Genomic DNA, 10,548 nt, shown 5'->3' with positions numbered 1-10,548 from the left:
TTAAAGTCTAGTCACAATCATCACTGAGCAGTTACTCTGCTGTAGGGCTGTCTGCTTCTTCTTTCCATGGCAGTTCAGGCAGTTGAACTCCTCCATGTGCAGCATAGTTCTTTCCTTCGGTCTCTGGCATCACCAGGAAGACAAAGATAGCCATGGACAGGCAGTATGTCAGCTAAATGATGAAACAGAAACTACCAAGACTTTCCTATATAGAAATGAAAGAGACAAAATTTGTTCATATAAATTGATCTGGATTTCTTTCTCTTATGATATGGAGTTTCTTGTTTTGTATTCACTAAAACATTTGGTCAGGGACTCAGCTGATGTAAATCCTGCTTGCTGCCATCTGGGAAATGGCACCGAGTGGTAGATGAAGTAATTCTCCTTTCCTGTTTTCAGGAGGAAAGTTGCATGTTCAGCGGACATGAACATCATTCCTTGACAATTAAGAAGTGCTGAGTTTCAATTACTATTTCGTTCTGCTCTGTCCTTCTCAGTCAGTGCTAGACTGGGGAAGGTACATAGCATGTCAGCTCTGTCCCTCCTTGCACAGTACAAAACCGCAAAGGCTTCCGTTTCCTGCTACTTACTAGTGCTGGGTAAGATCTCTGGGACTGCTCATTTTCCACATTAACCCCAAAGGAGGTGCATGTACAGGACAAGGGGGGAAAAGAAGGGAGCCCCTCATGACATACAAATGATATCTGACAGCGTTGGTGCTTCCATCACCCCTTCCATGTTTGCTCGTGTCACACTATAAACATGCGTAGAGTTAGCAGAATTTTGTGGTTTTGCTACACTTTCACTAGGTACCTGGGTAAAAAGAAAGAAGCCATCAGAACTGCAATTCATTTGGGCTCTGTCCATAATGTGCTGAAAAGGAGAAGTATGCTCTGGGTTCAAGAAGAGTCTAACATCCTCCTCTGAACCGAAACAAAACACTCTGCTTTGCTTACCACAATGAACGGGAACAAAAGTCCAAGGATGAAGAGTTTGGTCCAGTTTGTAGCACCATTAAAAACTTAGACAGCTGGTCTGTATGACTGAATAAATATTTCTGTGGGCAATGGGCATAATACTCCAGCTGAAAAAAGTTTTGGAGAAAAAAGGAAGTTTAGAAATTTTGCAAGATTCACACTTCATATTGCCATAGAAGTTAATGGTTTTAACTGACCTGGAAGTATCTTGGCTCTTCAGGATGAAGGCATGTAAGAATGCACCATGAAACGAAGTTTTGGCTCCTACCACAGTATGGAGAAGTCTAGGACTGGGAGCATCTAGCCCTGCGCTCAATCAGAAGTAGGGATTCACGTTAACTGTAGAACAGCTATGCCTGGGACCTCTCCTAAAGGCTCCAGTGAGGAAAGAATGACTATTTGAAACCATTCCAGTGGAAAATACCTACCTGGCCCAGTGCCAAAGCTCATGATGAAAATAAAGATGAGTGCAGCAGAGCAGTATGGTACCCATGAAGAGGAATCCTATGGTAGGAAAGAAAAGGCAAATAAAATAAGAAACCAAAATTTTATTTATTCAGCTCCATTAGAAACATTCCTCACTGCTAAGAATGTCAAACACACATTTGTTTACTTCCAGAAACTTCACAAGGATATAATCTTGGCAGGGATCATGGCTATATAAAGTTATTGGCTTTAATCTGCATGTACATGGCTGGGAACAGACGTCTGTTAGTATGATCGTTAGCCCCCAAAATACTCTTCTGCTCCCACTAAAAAGTGACTTGGGGGGGAGGAAAATAGCAATTATATCTGCCATACAATAAAACATGAAGATGGGACACAGCTCTAATGCATAAGTGGGGTCTTATCCGTAGTGAAAGGGTGACTGTGAGGAGCCCTAAAGCCAAGGCCATAACAGTGTAGCTTTTCCACAGCAGTGTCTTCCTCCCTGCATGCTCAGTTAGGAAACCCTGCAACCAGGAGGACATGCTGTCAGCTCCAAAGGACACACCTTAAAGGCAGACACTGGTGAGCTGCTTCAGTATCTGCCTTCACCGGCCAGGCAGGGGATCCCTGAAGAGTCCAACACATCCCTGTGGCGCCTCCTCCAGGAGGGAGCGCAATGGCATCTGGGGCCACTAAGCAGGACCAGAAGCTGCAGAGAGGGGAGGGAGGCTGGGGAGGTGCAGGGCTGCAGGGAGCATTGCTGGGGCAGAGCAGGCCTGAGGTGGCACTCTGTAGGAAAACGGTAGCCAGGGAGGACAGCAAAGTGGAAATGCTTGCACTGTTGATTGCCATGAATCCCACGGCTGTGAGTCCTACTGACAAGTGGACACAGGGACTGTCATCTGCCCTTCCTACAGGGGGGAACTGGGGCTCCCAAGGCTGGTTCAGGCTGGGTCTGAGTTTGAGGGAAAGACTCTCCCGTCCTCCCATAAACTGAGTATAAATTCCCATATTTGCAGAGTGTGTGGAGATGATTTTGTGTGATTAGTGCAAAGTACTACAGTTGATGTGTTGCAAAAGTTTGATTCCCGAAGCTCCATTTACAGTAGTTCTAAAGACTGAAATGAACCATGCATTACAGCAGAAGGAAATTCAGCTGAAGAGACACTTACACACAGAACTGTCATGAGGATCTCAGTGATCCCAACTCCCAGGGAGTCATAGTGTGTTTGAGCAGGGGGGGATTCCAGCCTTTATAAAGACATTGTATGCATAAAAGTAAACCTGCAAAGAACAGAAATGTGTGAAGGCTATACCCATGTGGTCTAGTTTACACTAGCTTCTGTCTTATTTGACAGAGAATACCTAATCAGGCCTTAACAAAAGAGGAAAACTTCTTGATTTCAGTAACTAATCCTCAATGTTTTCACAAGGCTTATTTGTGCAGAACAGCTTATAGAATCATAGAATCATAGAATCATTGAATCATTAAGGTTGGAAAAGACGTCTAAGATCATCAAGTGCAAGTGTCAACCCAACACCACCACACCTGTTAAACTATGCCCTGAAGTGCCATTGAACACCTCCAGGGATGGTGACTCCACCACTTCCCTGGGCAGCCTATTTTACTAGCAGCTCTGTCTTGAACTCAGTGACAAAAACAGCCTTTTTCTTTTTTCCTTGCTTTTAGCACTGCTTTTGCCTTGTGTTACTTGTTATAATTCTATCTGACATCTTTCACATGTTTTAGTGTCTCATGTACTTTGGATGAGAAGCATACAGAAATGTGGACAGTATATACTGAGCAAATAGTTTAGAATATCTTTCTTTGTCATCTTTAAGCCTTTGCAGTGATTTTGATAATCACTGCTTTTCCAGATGTAAGCCCTCCTAAAGCATAAGAAATTCCACTGTTGATATGCTCAGTTTCTACCTGTCCTTTGTGATATAGTTACTGCTGCACTAGGAGGGGTAGAAAGGAGTCTTATGAATCTTGAAGTCTTTCTGAATTCGCAAAATTAATCTGGATTTTGAAACTTTTATGCTTAAACTATAAGGTTGTTTTATACAATAACTATTCCAATACTCAATACTATCTACTGATAGTACCTACTACATGTGTATCTACTACCTACTATTATGTGTATCTGCTACACATAAATAGACATATTTCAAGAGAAAAGATACATTAGAGAGTATATATCAGTAACTGTCACATATATTACTGGGATGTTGTAATTGTCTACAATCTGAGAAAGTGCAAAGTAAAAGGATTCAGAAAAAAAACCAAAGAGTATGGAAGTGCACTGTCAGTGTACGTTACAAACCTGACTCACTTTGTACTGAAATGGCTGAATAATTTTGGGCAGTGCATTCTGGAGTTCAGAGACCCAGAGGAGGTTATGTTGTTCTTTACTTCTTCTGCATTTGAGATTTTATTTTATCCTTTTCAATTCTCTTATCGTAACAGGGTAATCCGTAGCCTTCAGATGATACTTGCTGAAACACAGTTCTCAACTTCTCCAAATTTCCATGGGAAAAGATAATAAACAGTAACAACAGATCCCTTACTTACAGCCACTGTTGCAGTCAGCATTTTACTACTCGTTGCAGAGCTTTTACTTTTTGCCAGGAAACAGTATGTAATCTAGAAAGCAGAGGAAAGTAGCATATGTGCCACATTGACAGCAATTAACTGCATGCATGAGGAGACAAGGAAGAGAGTGATGAGCTGCCAATGGACAGCTTTGTCACAAAAAATCACAAATGCTCTTAGCCTTCTCCCCACAGATGGCTTCTTGCTCTGCCTTCATGTCATCTGTTCGGCCATATGGTCACCATCTCCCCAAGGCTGCTTCACAGCTGGAAGGAGAGACAGAGAGAAGATGACTTCCGGTCCCAGCTAACCAGCACAGATATGAACACAGAGGATTACTTCCTGCTTAGCAAAGCGTTTTATTTGAGCTCCATGCTCCTTGCTTGTGTGAACCTGCTAGAGATCTGGGTTCAGATTAGACACAGATCCAGTTCATTGCTATCTATTTTTACCCATAAATCTTAATCACAACCTTACCTTTGGCCAATAGCTGCTTACAGTGTTTCAATGTAAATCACACCTAAACTCTTACCAATTGTTCCCCAAATACCCTCCTGCTAAAGGTGCAGTTCTAGTGCACACACCAAAACACAGACAAGGCAAAATTACTCCTACATTAAAAAAATAAGTCTACATCTAAAGAATTCTCTCTTTTGAGAGTTAAAAATCCACACTGGCTGTTTATGCCAGTAGTTGCTGTTAGGGTTATTGAAGAACTGGAATGCTCACAGATATGGTGTGACAGTAAAAAGCACCCCTTTCTCACACAGAGCCAGAGGTACTGTATCCACACTCTGATTGTTCAGGGCAGAATCTGTACTGGTAGAAATACCAGCTCTGTGTGACCACGTCACTCAGAGGATCCTGGCAGAGGGTAAGGGAAATATCAGTGCAAAGAGAGCACTAATATCAAAACAGAAGAGGCTGTCTTTCATTAAAGCTGAAGGTAGTTTCAGAGCCAGAAGACCAAGAGTCTTATTCCCAACTGCACCTCTCTTCCAGGCTCATGTCGGGCTTTAGTGTAGTTTCACTTTTTGCTAAAATGAATACTTTGTGGCCCATTTCCTTACCTTTGATGCATTCCTCCTTGTCCTTTTTGTCAATGAGCAGGTAGTGGGGAGAGTCTGGGAAGAAGCAAAGGGTGAGAAGCTGAACAGATGGCTGGAAGTGCGTTGGCTGCCATGAGAATAGGCATCTACACCGAGAACTTGTCTTAAACAACTCCAGCAGAGCGAGAGAAGCTGAGCAACCGTGTGCACTGGCCATGAGAGCATAGGCAGACACAGGGTGGTCCCTCAGCCCTGCTACACCTGTCCTGGCAGCTCTCACCCAGGAGTCTCCAGAACTTCTCATCCCAGAGAAATTAAATTCTCAGTGGAAGGCAGAAGGGACAGCAGCACGCCGTCCTCTGTTGCACAGAAACTACACAACGTTGCCACCTGTTGCTCTGTGGTGAGCGCAGCAAGGCGACTGCACCCTCCTGCAGCAGCTGAGCGCTCGTGGGCATGAACAGTGTCCCGCACTGCACAAGGGCACAAGCACAGACAAAAGAACCTGCGGTGGCTGATCCCTCTACTTCTGATCCAAAGCCCCTCAAGTTACAATTAAGACAGGATACACAGCTTATCAGCCTGGTGCTAACTGTCCCAAATAGCAGCTGCTGGGTTTCCTGCAGCTTTGAGACTACTGCGGCCAGAACGACACAGGCCTGGGAACAGGATGGACAATCCTTGGCACAAGACAGGCAGAAGGAGCCTGTGCAGCGGGGAATGAATCCACCATAGGTTTCTGGTTTTGCATGTGTGTTTGATGAGTGGGTTGTGCCGATTTGTGTGCTCTTACAAAATCAGTTCTTACAAAAGACAGATTTCTTTCAACCCCATTGAAATCTGTTAAAGGTTTTTATTACCCGTATTTTGATCTGTCTTTGCTAGGAAGCAACTTTGTTTTTCAGGATTAAATATTTTGTATGATTTCTGTTTCCCATTCACTTAAGTCTAGAATTTGGTCTGAGCTAATTCAGCCTAGCTGCCTAGAGTACCCTGAAAACATGTCTAAAAATAGTTGCTGATTTGTGTATCAGCAGGCTTGCATTGACATATGCATATATTTTAATAACAGAATAAATTAAATAGGTCTCAGACCCCCTTACCTGAAACCCAGAGCAAATCCTACAAACCTTCCAACAGCAATGGCAGTAGAAGCTGTTCTAGCAATCCGCCTGCAGAGCTTCCGTTGGGCAGATTCTCCAGTATACACGAGATGGATATTCAGAGCTGAACCTGCAATGACAGGCAATTCAAACTTCCATGGGTCTGGTGTTTTGGAGAGCACAGTTACGGGCAAAGCATATAGGGTTAGGCTCTGAGATACTTCTTTAACCATGCTGGGTATGTGTCTGCCTGACATGAAGCGTATTCCCAGTACTGTGGCCTTGCTTCGTTGCTAAATATTTCACTAAGCAGCTATGTTCCCCTGGGAAATCATCAGGCTGGCCTTCTCTTACAATGTTTCCTACAGCCACATATACAGGATTGAAGTTGCTTCCGTTAATCTCAGATTATACATCTCAGTGTCTACTGAGGATGCTATATGCCTTATTTTGTGCTTGAAGCCAACAAGTTAACAAATGCTATATATTCCATTTATTCAGTGAATTAATTAATATTTATCCTTTCAACTTTTTTTGCTTGTTAGTACTATCTTTATCAAACTGCTCAGGGATCGAAAACACTGGCAGAATGCAACCTTCTGAAGCATCTAGAAATTAGAATTCTCCAGCATGAAAACCATTCCCTTGTCTGTAATATGGAAGGCAGCATCAGCCACAATGAGCAGCAACAGAAACAACAGAGGTCAGCAATGCTCCCCTGAAATATTGCATAGTTTGGCTTTTTCACAAGTTGGCAGTACTTTTTATACAGATTGGATGTAAAGATAAAAGAATGAGAAATGGAGATGTCATACATGGTTAATTTAATTATGCTTGTGTTTTCTAATTTAGACAAAAATGCACTCAGCAATCAGGCCCTCTGCAGAGTTTAATAAAAATCTGTGATCCATATATTCAAGCTGGTAAATCCTTGTGACACTCAGTCACTGCTCTCCCAACTATTTAATACCATAGGTAGGAATGCTAGTTTACCTCCACATACTCCAGAAAATAATCTGCCAGAGATGATCATCTCAAAGGATCGACACAGCCAGCTGAGTCCCACAGTGTTGCACTCAGCAGAGCAGGGATATTGACAAACAGCGTAGCCTTCTTCCTGGAATTCATTTAAATTAATGTGAGTATAAACATTGCCCATGTGTCACCCACAGCCTGACAGAAGTGTGATGAATTGCACCATAAACACTCTGTGCTGGCTTCTGAAATCAGCTGCAGAGAAGTAAATGGCAAATGGGAATGGGAAAACTTTGTCATGGACTGATAAGCTAGTTGAAGCTTTTGATGCCTTTATGGAGTCAATATCTACACTGAAGAACAAGCTTTGAGACTGGTTGTTTGTAAAATTCACTTTAAAATGCATGCGCTCCTCGTGATTTCTCTGGAATGGATTTGCTTTGGAATTTATAAGAGAGAGGGTATGATTTTGTGATCATTGGCAGATTTTGCCTTTCTGTTTCTTCACTGAACTGATCCTTCATCTGAAGCAGCTCTGGGCTGCTCACAGTGCCACTTTACAAGCAGTGTTTCTCAATCACTTATTTTTGCATTTGTGGGTGTAAACAGAAAGTCTAATGTCATCATTATTCCTGCCTTCCAAATCTAACAGACAAATATCCAGCAGATAAAGACCACAGAAGCCCACCGATGCTGTAAATCAACACAACAAAGGACCACATCAAAGTAATCATCTCTTCACTGGGTAAAGAGTAATCAAAGTAATTATCTCTTCATCCAGGTCTCACAGATGAAATTTTTTACGTACTTTGAAAGAAAAACAGAAACCAATGGACTCAGTCAACATAATTTTGCATAATTGCACTTCTTTTTAACTTCTCTTACCTGCTTACTGCTCTTTTTGATACATGTCTATTGACAGCTTGGTTAAAAACTTAGATCCAGTGAAATCAAAGAGAATTTTGCCACTAATGTCCCTGGTGCTAATGTTTTATCAGGAAGATGCAATGAATAAATCAATGAATAAATATATTGATATTAAAAATCAAAAGTGAGTGGCACTCAAAGGGTGGCACATTGGTCTTTTGTTTATGTGCTAAATCCCTGATTGTTTTGCTACACGATCTTCACCTCCATTCCCAGCTGTCTGTCTGTCTCTCTTGTTCACCTGCTGCATCCTGTCTCATGACTTGGGTAAAATCCATGTTTGACTTCAACAGGCTTCAGTGAGATCAGGATTTGTCCCTTGATGTGGCCTATGGTGGGGTCTCTCTGGCCTACTGTTCATAAACTCCATGGCACCCTCATTCTTGATGAGGGTTTCCAATGTGGTGATAGTATGAGCTCAATGTCCTTGGCACCATTCAGGATGAAAAACATCTCCCCTAATTTTCCTTTTCCAGCTGCAGGTGTCAGTCCTGACCTTGGCTCTAGTGCTACAGTCCTTCCCTGTCATATCTCACCTTACAGACAGTCACTTAGACCTAGTGTGCGTGGCAAAGGACATGGTTCAAAGGACTCCCTGAGCACTGCAAAGAGGAGAATGTCCTGTGAGCAATCCAACTCAGTAAGGGAAAAATGGCTGGCTTTATAGATATCACTCATCCTCCCCTTTTCCAGTTCTGTCACACCAGACAAATTAAAATCCAGTGAAACACAGGAGCAACAGGAGCTACTCATAGAACCAAGAAACCACAAGTCTAGTTTTGAAGGCAGAAGCGAAAAAGTTAGCAGTTGCAAATAGAGGCAGGAATGCATGAGAACATTGAAATCCATGCTTGTAGCTTAATTTTTTGAGCTGTCCATGCTTACCTCAGCAGAAGAACTGATAATGGAGACCTGCATGAAAGTCCCCATCGGCAAGAAAATCAGTAAGCCCTATGCTAAGTGCAAATTGTATATCGCACCTGCAGCAAATTTCTTATTCTCATCTCCGTTCTGTACTAGAACACCATTGCTTGATTTTTCTGTTGCATCTTTGGGTTCACTTTTCCAGTCTAATAGACTTTAAATTCAGGAAGATCTTTTTTTAACTTAATATTAATCCTTAAATTGCTTTTTAAGAACGTCTTTATATTTTCTCAGTATCTGTTCCTTGACTGGAAAAGATTGTTTACTATACTTTGGTGTTTACATCTTTCAGATACTTTTTTATTTATAGCTCCTTTATTGTGGAGGACTTTTTCAGTCTTCCAGCCCTTCTCCAGCTATTAAATCATGCAGCTTTTTTTTTGTTGCTCTGCTCTGAACTCCTTTGTTTTGTCTTCCTCTATTATGTATCAGACATTAAATATAAATGTGCTCTTAAATCCCATTTTCTTTTCTTTTTAGAAGTAATTCCTTGCAAGATTTTTCATAGCTCTCAGATACGGCCTCATACTACTGTTTTAACCATATCTAATTCAAATTTATTTTTCTTTCTGTACTTAATTTATGCAACAGGCCTTTTAGAATAGCAGAAAGGAAAAAAAAATATGTAGTGCAAAAATTCTGTTTGGGGAAAAAAAGAGAAACATGTACCAACTTGCATGCAAAGGCAGTCATCTCAGCTTGCAGGCTAGGTCTTTCCTGATGCTTTCTTTGGTTACTTTGGAAAAAGTCACTCTATATATAGAGAAAGAGGAGCCTGTGATAATATTTCAACATGTCATTTCCATCTTTCTCAGTGTTTACAATCGCTTTGCTTTGCCATGAAGTTATTGCTACTTGGTTTGCCATTATTGTGTTGGTTACTGATAAAACTGTGGATAATTTTGGCAAGCTGTGCATTCATGCCAGGTCACTAGTGAAGAGAAACTCCAGCAGCAACTGACAGACAGTAAGAGCTGCAGCAGATAAGTAAATGTAAATAAAAAAGGCATTGATGGAAGCCAAAGTCCAGGAACTGACACCGACTAGACTGGACTGGCTTGGACTCCCCAAGTCATAGGTTGGGTAATCATTTACCACATTTAAAGGATAAGTCCCTGACTGCTACTTTGAGCCTATACATAGCAAAGCCTGCTGAAGCCTGACTTGACCAAGCCTGGCTAAGCCTGTGCATTCAGCTCTTGAATTATGGGGGTCAGTTGACACTTTTAGAGTAATGGCTATTGCCTGACAAGTCTGTGTCCCTATAATTTATGGTAAATGCTAGGAAAGTTGAATGTCAGTTTTAATTCCTGACTGTAAAATAAATAAATTACTTCTTTACTTTAATCCATAATTCTCAAAGGGCCTCTTTATCTAGCAGTCTCCAAGATGGTTCTGTTAAAAGGCTTTTACAAATTGTTCAAACAGCTTTTCCTTCTCCTGGTGAGTGGCTGCATTTGGCAGTTCTCTGGCCTAGGATGCTTCGTGTCTTTGGTGTCTGAAAGAATCCCCACTGGACAGATGGGGACTGAGCTGAGTTGGAAGTGAGAGATGGCTTGTCTAGAGGA

At 41.8% G+C, this 10,548-nt stretch overlaps 1 pseudogene; it reads right to left on the bottom strand.

Moving 5' to 3' along the window:
• LOC104328239 (solute carrier family 2, facilitated glucose transporter member 11-like) lies at positions 1–8,986 on the bottom strand (annotated as a pseudogene).
• Between the last annotated feature and the right edge of the window lie 1,562 nt (positions 8,987–10,548).

The sequence above is a fragment of the Opisthocomus hoazin genome, chromosome 13 (assembly GCF_030867145.1).
Source record: "Opisthocomus hoazin isolate bOpiHoa1 chromosome 13, bOpiHoa1.hap1, whole genome shotgun sequence".
NCBI lineage: Eukaryota > Metazoa > Chordata > Aves > Opisthocomiformes > Opisthocomidae > Opisthocomus > Opisthocomus hoazin.
This window is presented reverse-complemented; position numbering and strand designations above follow the sequence as displayed.